At 33.2% G+C, this 15,035-nt stretch overlaps 1 protein-coding gene across 1 annotated transcript in view; it reads right to left on the bottom strand.

The window, feature by feature from the left end:
• LOC143229359 (uncharacterized) overlaps positions 1–5,426 on the bottom strand; it is a 49,357-nt gene extending 43,931 nt beyond the window's left edge. The window contains exon 1 of the mRNA XM_076461579.1: positions 5,202–5,426. The gene's annotated coding sequence lies outside the window, so the exon portion shown is untranslated. The remainder of the gene's footprint in view (positions 1–5,201) is intronic.
• Between the last annotated feature and the right edge of the window lie 9,609 nt (positions 5,427–15,035).

The raw sequence follows: 15,035 nt of genomic DNA, 5'->3' as shown, positions 1-15,035 counted from the left end.
CTATATAGGTATAAGACAGTAAATCCGTAACACAGTAAAACAACGTAGTTTACTCAAAACAGGAAATTAATTTGTAGGTAATGAAAGTCACTGACGATTCTTTGTCATAATGCTGATTAATACAGGTAAAATAAAACTTATAAACAAACGTTTATATTTTTGTTGGTTTTTCAAATATACATTTTCTTACCTCTGTATTAATTATTTGTAGAAATTGTGCTAAGAAAACAGTGTTATTTACTGGACAACAATCTTATCGGATTTACAACACCATTATGAAGAATAATGAGTGAGAGAAATAGGCCTAAAGTTTTATGTTTATCACAGAAAGGTATTTTGTCTTAATTAATTTATTGCACAACAGTATTACATTGGTAATTTCCGTGTTGTTTTTGTTTTCAAAGTATTAATTTTATATATATTTTGACGAAGCGTATTCACTAAAGGACAGTTTCCATTGAACTATGTCACAGTAATTTGTTATTTGAATAAGACGTTTCGAAACTTTCGTGATCAAATGTTACTATGAGTTCAACTACACTGCTTTTCTCTGTTTTTTTTTTAAATTCGAAGCACTGATTATGAAAAGAAAAAGTGTAAAGATAAAGAAATAGCAATTATCAGTGAGAATGTAAAATGTGTATATCTGATGTCAAGAGCTGAGTTCTTCCATCCTCAAACAAAGTTAGAAGTATTAAAGTATTGGTAAATTAGAGCACATTATCTCATAACCTGCGTACAAAAGCCTGTGGTAAAATAATAATATTGGAAAACGTATAGTATTGAACAGCAAAACGAAGCTGACAAATTAATTTTCTAATATAAAAAAGCTTTCTTTGTTAACATAGTAAAATGACGCAGATCAGTCAACGAGTAAAATACGGAAAGCTTACAGTGCTAACATAATAAAGTGACGTATATCAGTCAATGTGTAACATAAGAAGAGGTTACGGTGCTAATACAGTAAAGTAATGCTTTATCCTTCGAGATACTCAGTTGAATATTTATTATGCGATTTTAAGATAATTAGGAAGATCTAAATAAACACAATGCTATGTGCAAACAGACAAAATACCCATTATGTCAAATGTCTTGTAATTACGGGATTGTTTGCTCATTTCACATATTTATGCAAAGGATTATCTGCTCAGTTGTTCCTGAATTTTACATGATAAATTAAAAGGAAGGCAGGTAGTAAAAACCAACCAATGCTATCTCTTGAACTGTTCTAATAGATTAATGGGATTTGCTAATCAATATACTAACGCACACACGAATCGAAAGTGTGAAGTGCGATTTTGCGGTAACCATATGTAAACTATGGCCTTTATAATTCATAGTCCGGCACACTAATCACTGAACTACGCCTGGTCACGGATTATGTAAGACCACACTTGCAGATATAAGAGTTTATATGCTACATAATTGTACCATTTGTATGTAGTAAGCAATGATTAATTTTTTCGTTCCAGTTGGGTTTTACAAAAAGATCGTTTTATATTCGTCAAATTATAAACGGTTAGGGTTATTGTTAATTTCGCACAAAGCTGCACGTGGACTATTTGCGCTAACCGTCCCTCATTTAGCAGCGAAGAACTAGACGGAAGGTAGCTACTTATCTCCACCCACAACCAACTTTTGGGCTACTATTTTACCACCAAACAGTGGGACTGGCCGAAATATTGTGACGATCACATGGCTGGAAGGACGAGTATGTTTGGTGTAACGGTGATTTGAACTCGAGACCCTCAGATTGCTTGTCAAACACCTTAACCACAGGGCCATGTTGATTCTAAAGGGTTAGGAAAAGGAAGGTTAGAAAGAAACATTTATTAACGTAGAAAGTATTAAACCATTAAGTGCTTATAGCTTAAAGGTCTAACTGCAGTATTTTTTACAATAACATTAATATCCTTAACTTAGTTTGTATAGATTTCTTAATATTAAGTATCATTCTATAAAATATCTTTCACAGCTATTTGGTTCACAATGAGTGCGAAGTGTAAGAATGCATCATAGAACACAGAGGATTCCTGAAGTGAATTAAGTTAAAGTTTCACTCTTCTTTTTTAAAACGATTCAGTTCCGACACACTCCTACTCGATGCTTTGAGATATCACAATTATTTAATTTATATATTAGATCTGTTTCTGAGAAACTGATTTTCTTAATTGTAACAAATAAAACCAGAGCGCGAATATATATATATATATATATATAAAATTTACATGAATAACACAAGAAATTATTACCTTGAAACATCATGTTTTATTAAGCGCCAATCTAATTGTATGTTTTGCTAAATTTTTATGCGTTATACCTTGGATTAGAAAATCTGTTGCGTGTCCTTAACTGCTATGGTGAGCTCACTATTTCAACCAGTTCACCAAAATCATAGACTTAAGAACACGTATAACACAAAATTATACAAGTATGGGAAACTAGTACACAGTTTTTCTCAAAGCAGTAGGAAAATATAGCATGCGCAAAATACATCCCCCAAACTGAAGTTTGTAAATGCATTACTTTAAAGTACTTTTATCTCCTTAGGATATGACAGTCCAAGTCGCTTAAAAACTTCTTTTAAGTTTGGTAATTTTAGTCTTTGTTTCCTTTGTTTCTTTTGAATTTTTGCGAAAAGCTACACGAGTGCTATTTTCCCTAGACTATAGTGGATGCAGCTAGTCAAACGCATCTATCACCCACTTTAAGTGAATTGTGAGATGGTATCGACATCCTTATATCCCCCAATGTCCTAAAGTACGGAGCGCAATTTTGTTTTGTGGTAACAGGATATACAGACAGAAATGATATTCTATAGCCACATCTTACCCAGGTTGCAAATAAAGTTTGTGCAGGTTGGTGGCAATAGAAAAAAAAAAACTTCTTCTAGCTGTAAACATGGACGTAAACTTGACTCTGAGAACGTATTAATTTTTCTTGCTTCACAATGGCGTAAACACTAGTATCGATTGTGTTTCACACAGTTTTAACCAAGTAAAAACTAGATAATCCTATTAAAAGATAAAAAACACACAAAAACAACACAAGAAACTTGAAGCTGTTAGACGTGTACACACTGGGAAACAAATTCTGCAAGTGATATCGGCAGCCGGCCAAGAAATGAGTGAAATTCATATTAATGTAAACTCTCCAAGTCACACAATAGCATGTTAGGAAACAAGAGTTCTGAGTCGTATAAAAAAGTGAAAAATGATTTCTCACTGAAAAATTGAGAAAGTTTTACTTACCATTGACGAAGAAATTTTTGTTTGTGTAGTTGATATGTGAATGTTTAATGTATGTTATATTTGTTTGTTTTTTAATTTCGGGCTACTTGAGAGTTATTTGCGATAGCTGTTCCTAGTTTGGAAGTGATAGACTAGAGGATAAACAGCTAGTTAACACCATCAACCTTCATTTCATGCGTTGTTACTTACCAGCGAATAGTGGGATTGTCCGCTATATAATACTTCTTTCAAGGTTGAAATGACAAGCATGTTTTCTGACAGGATTTAATCCTGCGACCCACTGATTACGAGTCGAGTGCTCAAGCCACCAGGTCTTAGATATGTTAATAAGGCATCGCGTTTATTCTGTTTGAATTTTCATGTACAAATACTTTCATGTATTTATAATTTTGCTTTAGATGAAAGGATATTGAAAATATAAGTAAAACGTCGCACGTATCCACTTCATTGAAATATTCCACTGAAAAATATCAAAGTACAGGCTTGATTAAGTGTAGTTTTGTTTAATGGCACTGCCTAAAAGTATAAACATTTGCCAAAGAGAAAGGAATTGAAAAAAAAATTTCTACGCAGAAAAGAGTGAATCTTTAGTGCAGAGAGCAGGAGTTGATATAACTGAAGTAAAATGTAATAGCAGAGTTGATGTGAGTCTACTGAACAGTAACATGGAAACATTCACTTATAAAAAACCAAAACTTAAGTTCATTTATAACTATAATTTTGTAAACGAAATTAAGACTGTTTTCTTTTTGCAATTCCTAAAATACTATACTATTTTATTTAGGTATTACTTTTTTGCCACTTTAAAAATATTTTAGTCTAAAAATAACTGTACAATTGGGTAAATATATTTGTTGAAGAATAACTAATTTAGACATTGGGTTATGAGATTGTAGTTGTCCAAACATATTTAGGTCCCCGTTAAAAAAAAGGAATGAAGAAACCGATAAAGATTATCAGTAAAATAACAAAACAGAAATAAAGTCATATTCCAGATCATTTAACTCGAACCATTATTGTCATAAACTATGGATATTCAGCAAAAAGATGCTACACCAAGATTATGTATGCTGAATATCAGTAACATTTTATGTACTAAATACTAACTACGTTTTGTGACACGATTTTACAAATTATTTTATTTTACTACCTATAGCGGAATTTTGTGTACTAAATAAATATGATTTTTTTTTACACTAAACTGATTAAATTTATATTTTGTTAGGCTTAAGAATTTCGGTCCATATTGTATTTATCTGTTTTCGGAATAAATTGTAATGAAAATTCTAAATATAATTTTAATTCGTTATGAGAAGTTATTATTTTAAAGCCGACTTTTCTAAGCATCGTGTTTCATAATTGTTATCAACACATGCACATGCCACATCTAATAACCGCTGACTATAATATTAAATTCACAATATGACATTTTTAAAACGTTTTTATAAATATTGAAGCTTGTGATTTCAGGGAATATTACTGAAATTTAGCCCAAGTGTCACACTTTACGATCAAATGAATTAAAACTAAAACTCAAAACACAACCACAATTTCAGTGCGAGTCAACAATTTGGTGTGAAACATTTTTAATTAAAGTGTTGGTTTAGAAGTGTTTTAAAAATTGAAAAATAACTTCAAGTTTATGTTGTTTTGCCTTTGCAAAACAAGAAAATGTAAGATCCAAATTCTTTCACGCGTACTTACAATATTTTGCACAAAATCCTTATACGTTTATGGATATATTGCTTGTTTGTGAGATATCGAGAAATAATAATATTCTATATAACTAACATTTACAAATGACACATTTCGAAACTGAATATGTTAAAATTAGTTTTATTAAATCAAACGGTAAAGAAAATTATTCACTTCCCAAAGTAAAGACTCTAAGGTAATTAACGTCAAGTTGAAGTGCTAATAAAATATATTAGATATTTAGTTATTACTTACCTTTTTTTCTGATTGACATCATTCTACGTTTCCATGTTTCTGCTTCTATATATTTTTTTGATGAAGAACACCAGTTTCTTTACAGTAAATGGAAGGTTTAAGTGGAAGATTGAAACAGACCCACTGCCCCAAAGAATAACAGGCAGACAGACTCCTCGAAGGCTTTCGCGTCCACTGTAATCGTGCCTCGTAGTAAACCACGCGCTGCTTTAGTGAATGCAGTCAGTCACAAGCAGCTTATTTCCATACACAAGTTTTCTCCCCCTTTTCCCTCCTACTTTAGCAGACTCCTCTCTACCTCTGGAGGCACAACCTGTATTTAGTGTAACGTACTCTTGGTGTTGCTAACTCTAAACGAAATAAAAACTGCAGATGGCGGGCGAGATTTTTTAAAGGTTGATAATAATTCTACAAGCTCGTCCTCGTCTGTAGAAGTGATTCTTGCTTCACGAGTCAGCTGGATCCTATTATCTGGGGAATCTCAGCAAAAACGGCCCAATCACTGGTAAAAATGCACATATCAAAAGCATCAGCTGTATGTGAAAATGAAAGCGTTACAATAAAATCATTCTACAAATTTTAAGTGTTAGAATAAGTTTGGGTAAGAAACAAGCTTATCTTTCAGCTTTGATGTTGTTCTCTTTTCCTTCGTTTCTTCTGAGATCAAAAAAATCAAAAGAATGTATAAGAGCTTCATTTCTTAAGTCACAAAGTATGCAATAAAAACAACTTCGAATCACCACGATCTTCGCTTTGACTCGCCAGAGTGAGTAATTTAAATACAACTAGTAAGTGGGAAAACATACATTCATAGACAGCCAAATAGAAAGTGAAAATATGTGAAACAGCTGAGAAAATAACAAGGTATTGTTACGGGACTTCTAACATTTATAGAGCAAAAAACGAAATGAATTATACCGTGTACAGACAACACAGCATAAAGCCATAATTACTTAAAGCCTGCATGTGAGAGTGGCCACTAATAACTGGACAAATCCTATGCCGATTATCACCAAACCTAACATATACCTTTATGGTCCTCCGGAGAGTCATATAGGAGATAAACTTTGGAAGCAACGTCGCTATCTCTTCTGTGTGTATATGCAATTTGTCTCTTATAATGTGCTATGTTTAGATTGTTTTACTTATTTTTATAATGTTTTTTATGACTAACGTGGATATTATTTTTGTAACATCTTAGAAAATGTATAAAGTATGTACTGTTTTCAGTCTTTATATAATATTCGAGCTTAGCGTTCTACAAAGCACAAAGGACAACACATAAATTAACTTGAAAAAGAATAAATCTTAGTAAACATTAATGTAATTTATACAAAAATTATTTTATTTTATATAAAATGGTTTTATTTACTAAGAAAATAATGTGGCGAGACGTATGTTTCTTTAGTTAATATAAAGATAAGTTTTTAAAGTATGATTTATTTATATTGTTTCTATTTAGTTTCTTTTCTATTCATTCATACGTCCATATTCTTGTTGTTTTGAAATCGATGACTACTCTTATTTTCAATTACATGGCCAAATAGTTAGGGTGCTTGTCTTACAAGTTGAGAGTCCCGGGCTCAAATTCTGTCCTATCAACCATGTTAACCATTTTAGCTGTGGGAGTGTTACAATGTGATAGTTAATCCCACTATTTGTTGGTAAAAGAGTAACCCAAGAGTTGATAGTAGTCTTTCACTGCTTAATTAGAGACGACTAGCGCAGGTAGCCCTCATGTAACGTTGTGAGAAATTTAAACCAAACCGAATAGTGATATTTGACTTTTACTCTTGCAAGACATCTACGGCTCTAAAGCGTAGAGTGCGATTTGTTAGGGGTGGTAGCCACAGAACCTCAGGTCAACAGTCCAGCACGACAACCACTGGGTCATGCTCGGCCCTTGTTATTAGAAGTTCCGAACAAAACAAAGTTTGTGTTCATATGTACACCTATTGCAGGGAAACCTTCAATTGAAAATGAATAATTTCTACTCGTTTCTATCGAGGTGAAAGTTCAATGCCTTTAACAAAGTAACTTACTTATAGAAGACCTGTTTTCAATGTTAAACTAGTCAATATACACTGATAATATTTCCGCAGGTGTCCTTTGCCCTTGTTGTAGCTCAATTTTGAAGGTTGAAATACAAATGTTTTAGGTACAGTCATAATGGGGAATCCCGTTGAAGATATATCTAATGAGAAAGATATGCGTCCAAAAGCATTAGAAACCAAAGCAGTAAGAATAACATAGATTGTTCTTCTTATTTAAGTACTTCCACTGTCTTAAATCATTCAGTGATTGACAAGCTTAGATACGTTTGAGCATTTCTCAGCCAGCGAATGCCGTAATAAATTGTTTAAGAATATTTATTTTTTCTTTCTACTCGGTGTTTCGAACATTCTGGTTGTTACAAACATGTTATAAACCAATTGTTATTGCAGTACAAATCCATGTCAAAAGGGAACGACTCTGAACTAAAGTAGACTTGTTTTAGGATGAGTTAAGCTCGAAACAGCATTTTGAGAGTTTGGAATAATAATCAGTGATGTCGAGAAACCCACTTGTTGAGAAATGTATATGCAAAAACGGCTCGTTTGGGTTGAGAAAATATTTTACATAGAAGAGCGAACAACGTTTCGACCTTCTTCGGTGAACCTGACGATGACCGAAGAAGGTCGAAACGTTGTTCGCTCTTCTATGTAAAATATTTTTTCAACCCAAACGAGCCGTTTTTGCATATACATTTTGAGAGTTTCTTTGTATTTTGCTAAACAAAGTATTATACGAGAGATTTGCACCCTAAACTTAAAATTTTATTAACAAAAAAAAATTAATGTAACATTTCAACATCAGTTGTTTGATAACTTGTCATAAAATAAGATTTTTGTCGATCTTTCCATGCACTAAATGATGCAAAAATTAAAAACAATTGTGCATAAAAATAACAACTATTGACATGTAGCACAGAACCTTTCTTTATTATTCAACCAAAACAATATTTACCATCTATAGAAATAAAAACCTTAGCCCATTGATGTTATAGTAAAATACGATTAAACGTATTTTCTTCGGAAAAATATAATAAATTTAACAAGCAATCTCTGACTCAACAGAAGTAGAAATTGTTGGTCACGTTTTAGAAGCCATACTCAATATTTAACTTTTTCTTTCTTTGAAAGATTTCGGGAATATGTATTATTTGCGAGGGATGTTTAGGCCGATTTATAATTAGATAAATTCCAAAGTAATTGTGACTGGTTTGTGTAAGTAGAGTCGGGTGACTTTTCTTACCTTAATTCGGACAATGGACATGGCGATGTTTTAGTACATTATCTATAGACCATTCAGCAATCCTGAATATTTTATTTTTCTGTTAAACTTGTGAGGAACTTCTGAAACAAAGAGTCAGAAACTCTAAGTGTTTGTTCTTGTGTAGATGGTAACAAGGTAGGATTCAACTGTAAAGTAACAAGATGTCCGAGGTTTTACAGGTGTAAAAGTCAGAGAAACCCCGTTAGAGTTGTACAGAAGTAGTAAACTCAAGGACGTGTCCGACGACTTGTTCTCAAATGGTGAAGAGATGGAAGACAATCCGTTGTGGTGTGAACCTAGACTATGCGAAGGAAGAGAATGATTTAAAATCAGACACATTATAGTTTTACGTATTACTGGGACAGTCTGATAAAAACTAGAACTCACATCCTTCTTATTAATATGAAGCTATTCTAGAGATATTATTTTTAAAAATTATCTTAAGCTTTAGATAGGTCTTGGGCAATAATAATCATTTACATAATTTTATGTTCAAACAAAGATCATAAAAAATTAACAGCCAGGGAACTGGGAGATCCACTTAACGAGCACCTAACTCTCAGAAGTGTAAACTCCATACAAGCAGTGAAAGTGTATGCCGAACTGCAACGATAACCACATAGCAACCATCACTTCACGACCTTCTCAGAACACAGAATGAGAGAAAGATAAGACGTGTACTCCTGAAATCATTATAATAAAACTAAGGAAATTAGTGATGAAAAACTGGAAGAAAAAAAACGCTTCAGCTTTTGCTGAAACTGTAAATGAGTCGTGTTTCTTAATTGTTCTAAAGTATACGTGACCAGATGTAGCCTAACGGTTAGTGGATTACGACTATGTATCTGAATGCTAAGGATTCGCTTTCCGTTGCTATAAAAACACTCTATTCACTCTGAGATCGTATGTGCACTATAGAAATGATGGTCAAATTCCATTATTCGGCCAGTAAGGAGATGGCGGCGAGTGATGCTGACTAGCAGCTTTTCTTCTACAATCTGATACGGATATATGCAAATAGCTTTTTGTATTGCTTTGTATAAAAAAATCAAACCAAAGCAGAAGAAAAAGGTCTCTGTTACGATGAATCTTAAAAGACGCAAGTATACTTTCCAAATACATTATAAAATATCGAAGCAGGTCCTGTGTAAAACTAAATATAATCACCAATAATGTCAATAAGAAACGGTTTAACACCATACATAACTATTCTTTTATTCTAAGCACTTACGCTTCCAGTGTTCTGCTGTGCAAACAATAACAAACCACAAAACAGTGTCAGTCCACAGCTATTAATCTACTTGTCGTAACTACTTTTTTCAAATGAATCGATCAAGTAGGTAAATACGTACAGGCTTAACATGGCCAGGTTATTAAGGCACTCGGCTCGTCATCAGAGGGTCGCGGATTTGAATCCCCGTCACACCAAACATGCTTGCCCTTTCAGCCGTGGGGACGTTATAATGTTACGATCATTCCACTATTTGTCGATAAAAGAGTAGCCTAAGAGTTGGCTGTGGTTGGTGATGATTAGCTGCCTTCCTTTATGTCTTACACTACAAAATTAGGGGCGGCTAACGCAGATAACCTTCTTGTAGCTTTAAGTGAAGGTTAAGTGTGTTAAGGTGTTCGACTCATAATCCGATGGTCGCGGGTTCGAATCCCGCTCGCACCAAACATGCTCGCCCTTTCAGCCGTGGAAGCGTTATACTGTGACGGTCAACCCAACTATTCGTTGGTAAAAGAGTAGCCCAAGAGTTGGCAGCGAGTGGTGATAACTAGCTGCCTTCCCTCTAGTCTTACACTTAAATTAGGGACGGCTAGCGTAGATAGCCCTCGAGTAGCTATCGTACAGTCGTTAACTTCACCTGACCACGTTTATTGTGCTTACAAACAGCATCTAAACAAACACTAACTAGAATAGATATTTTTGCTTGCAAAATGGACAATTCGATTTTTAAAGTTTAAATGCAGCAAGTAAACGCAACAGATTGCTACTGTAAAAATAACATTTTAGAAATTGCCGAAGATTTATTATATGCTAGCAAGTGAAATGTTGAGAGCAGCTAGTCCTGAAATATAGTGAGATGAAACTGAATTATAAGATTACTTCTACGAAAGATGGAATGACGTCTCGTCTGTTTTTTTATGTACTTCTACTGAGATAATCACAGTGAAGTAGTTGAAGTGTCTTAACTTTGACAACATACAGAAAGTTTGTCACTTGTAGACAGGACCAAAGACTTCAAAGTGAAATAGTTTCTTTTGTTTTTGAATTTCGCACAAAGCTGCTCGAGGGCTATCTGTGCTAGCCGTCCCTAATTTAGCAGTGTAAGACTAGAGGGAAGGCAGTTAGTCATCACCACCCACCGCCAACTCTTGGGCTACTCTTTTACCAACGAATAGTGGGATTGACCGTAACATTATAACGCCTCCACGGCTGAAAGGACGAGCATGTTTGGCTCGACGGGGATGCGAACCCGCGACCTTCAGATTACGAGTCGCACGCCTTAACGCGCTTGGCCATGCCGGTCCCCTATACAGGTTCTCACAGGTCCTGGTGAAATAGTGAGAACCATACATAAATGTGACTTCAACACATGAAGAATTTTTTATACAACTGAAAGGAATCGAATCCCTGATTTTAGAATTGTAAATGTGTAGACTTACCGCTGTACCAGCAAGAGACTTTTTTTGTACAGTCATGTGACTCGAATTGCCTCATTAGATCCTGTTGTTTGCTGAACGTCTCGCACCTGTAGTAGGCTTAGATAATTGAGATGAAAGCTTGTGCGTTATAACAACTAGAAAAAACAACACTTGATGAGAGTCCAAATTAATTATTTAATACAATGTTGTACTTTGTTTTGCTTTCCGTTCTGAAATATTATGCCATTTACTCTAAAGTGAATATTACTTTATTTAGCATAATATTAAGATGTTTAAAAACTAAAAGTGTGAGTTAGAATGCAATAACTATGTGGTTACAATCATAACAGACAGAAGGTACTAAAACACTAGTCTTAATACATCGGTAGTTCACAATTGTTTCACCAGTTCTAGTATATATCTTAGAATCATATTGTTGTATATATATATATATATATAATAAAAAGTAACGTTATTCACAGACATACGAGCCAGGGGTTGCCCAATTGTGCATTCGATGAACTACCGTTCGTGACATGTAACAAAATCGTAGTCAAATCCCACGATTCAATTAGAACAGCCTAGGAGTTGACTGCAGTCTCTCTAGAGAGCCAATAGCAATGTGTAGCTTTGCGCGAATATTTAAAATAAAAATACGACAGTTCGTTGTACCTCTCGTAATTATGAATAAGTGGAATATTGTTGTATTTCAAATATCAACTTCTTAGTTTTTAATAAACGATATCACTAAAATTAACATTTTTATTTATAATTTGTAATTGTTAATGTTTAATTTGTTCCTGTAAAGTTGTTATAATATTCATCAACAATACTCTTTTATATAATTATTAGAAGTTTTTGATATAAAATTTCGTTGCATCTATTTAGAACTAATATAAAACGTATCTTACACTGGAAGGTATAGGCTACTTGGATTTGTTTCTATAGCTATTAAGAGATGGTGCTGCAGGTAAAATAGTTTTCTTTTGAATTTTCTAATATGGTGGCATCGCACATATTACATTTGACATCTGTATGATTCTTTGTAATGTTTGAGTTTTAACGTTTTTCTTACTTAGAGGTAAGTAATTTTAAATGTATTAAGTAATTTATGGCTTTAAGCTACCAATACCGTCAAATTAAATTACAGATACCCTTAACAGGAAGTAGTGTTATTTAATTAAGTTCATAATAAAAACATAAATCGGGTGTAAGTTTATCAACCTGTGTTATACACCAAAAACAAGGAGTAATACAAAGCGTTATTTTACTAAAACAGTATTTCGTATAGAAACTTAACAATGATTGGTTGCAGAAACAAAAATAATTAAAAAAGCAAACATTTAATGCGAAAACTTAGATGATTTGTAGGCGAGAAAAGAAGTGAGAACCTGAAAATTTATATAACTAACATTAAACAACTGTACAGCTTTCATGATGACTTTTCTGAAAACAAAGGAAACCAGAAAAAAGTCTTATTGCAGAAAAAACTAAAAAGAGAATAATGTTTTAGCAAACAATATCTCTTGTATCAGTCGTTGTTTTCGTTTCACAGTTGCTTATATTTTGAAAAGGAGTTTCGTATAGCAAAAGTCATGACTATACTAGACAAAAGTTGAAATACAGGCTTATTGACATTGCTGTTTTTTCGTATAATCAGGGTTTCTGGAATTTCTCTTTAACCTAGCACCTGAATTCATAGCTTGTAACAATGAAACGCATACATGTCAAAAAATAATGGATTCGTCAAACCAATAATCGAATATCAACTTATAAAGGTAAGGTGTCAAGGCTAACCAATACTCGTAAGTGTTAAGATGTGAAACGATGTTTACTTATATCATAAAACCGAAATATATTAAAAATTTAAAGCGTCCTGCAACTGATCTCTCATTCGTCGATATATTTTCAAATAATCCAAATTTTGAATTGTATTATATAATATCCAAATAAATAGTTGTGTTGTAGAAATACCTTTTAATTCTTTTGACTTAGCAGATACAAAATAGATCATTAAAATCACATAGACGATTTGGTTTTATCAAATAAAGTACAGTATAGTCTCAACTTCATGTCATGCTCCAAACATAGCTGGCTTAAATGCATACATTGTAACATTTTTTTCGATATACTTTGGTTTACCAAATCCTGTTGCTGACATTAATGAATACAATAAACTGTTGTCTTAAGACTTGTATATAATAATGTAATATAATTGTAACTTTGATCCATAGATTTAATGAATTACGTGTTAAAAATTCAAAGATCCTGAAACAGGCTTAGATCGTAATTCATATTTAGAAGTTAAATAAATGTTGATATGTATTCAATTTATGATACTTATTATCAAGATTGATATACACAGTTTCTTTCTTAATACAAATACAGTTTAATATACAAAAAATTATAACAACGATTTTTCAAATAATAATTTATATACAAAAGTTTTACAAACTTAAAATTAGTATTGAGTCTTCTATCTGGTCTGGAACTAGACGTGTTATAAAGGGTTTACGATAAGCAAACTAATTTTGAATTGATATAGGTACAATTCATTTGAAGGAGATCCAGCTAGCTCTGCATCGAGTGTTTCACCGATGAAGTTATATCATATTTTTGTAAAAACACCAATGTCCGATGTGATTCACTAAAGTTAAATGGTTTGAAATTTTCGAAATCTATAAACGTTCCTGGTCAATATCTAAAGTTCCCGAATCATAAGCGTTAATCACATTTACACCTTTCGACTGAAGTTTATACCAACTGTAGCAAACTAATATATATATATATATATATATATACACTATATCTTGGTGCGTCGAATTGATCACGTTTATAGGCGTGAGGAGAGTTTCTAGAAACTTCAGCCTGCACAACAATACTGACGATACACTAGTGTTTTCGTCCACACATATTGGTGATTTTTACACTCGAAAATATTCTACAACTTTAGTGAACAGGCGGGAATTCTGTCGCACAGATTTAAAAGTATAAGTTATGTACACTTCCAAATTTAACTTAAACAAACGTCGATATTAGACTAGATATATGATAGTAAATTCGTCACATGTGTTAGATACAATCTGATCAACCTTTTAAAATGGAAATATGGTTTTGAAAATCATCTCTTAGACTGTCAGTAGTCAAAATTCTTTTATTGGAAAAGGAAAATAGCAGGATGAAATGTAACAGTGACTATTAAGTTGTTTTTTTTATATCGGAAAACACTGGGATTGTCAATTTGTAATACAAATTAGTTATGTTTTGAATTTCAAGCAAAGCTACACGAAGGCTATCTGCCCCAGCCGTCCTTAATTTAGGAGTGTAAGACCAGAGGACAGGTATGTAGTCATCACCACCCACCACCAACCCTTAGGCTACTCTTTTACCAACGAATAGTGGGATTAACCGTCACATATAACGCCCCGATGGCTGTAAAGACGAGCATGTTTGGTGTGACGGAGATTCGAACCTGCGACACTCGGATTAAGAGTCGAGTGCCTTAACCCAGCTGGCCATGCTGGGCCAGTTAGTTATGTATTAACTACAAATTAATTTATTAAAATGCATGTCGCGAATCATGAAATTACCTGAAAATACTATACTAATTGTCGGTTATGAAACGTTTTGAAATATCAAACATAAAACAACAAGAAAATTAAACAAAGCATGGGTTAGTGGTAATGTGTCAAAATGTCTAGTATTCGAGAAATGATGCCACTCAATATTATGTACATTTGTCTATGTATTATAAAAGTGAGAATCGATGCTATTATTTATTCTATTCAAAAAGCTGTGCAAAGCTTTAGTGATGTTGAATTCTACTGTTTGCTCTCTGGTAAACAGCTCAAGATTAAACACAACTATACG

The sequence above is a fragment of the Tachypleus tridentatus genome, chromosome 10, assembly GCF_004210375.1.
Source record: "Tachypleus tridentatus isolate NWPU-2018 chromosome 10, ASM421037v1, whole genome shotgun sequence".
NCBI lineage: Eukaryota > Metazoa > Arthropoda > Merostomata > Xiphosura > Limulidae > Tachypleus > Tachypleus tridentatus.
The sequence above is the reverse complement of the archived record's forward strand: the minus strand, read 5'-3'. Positions and strand labels throughout refer to the sequence as shown.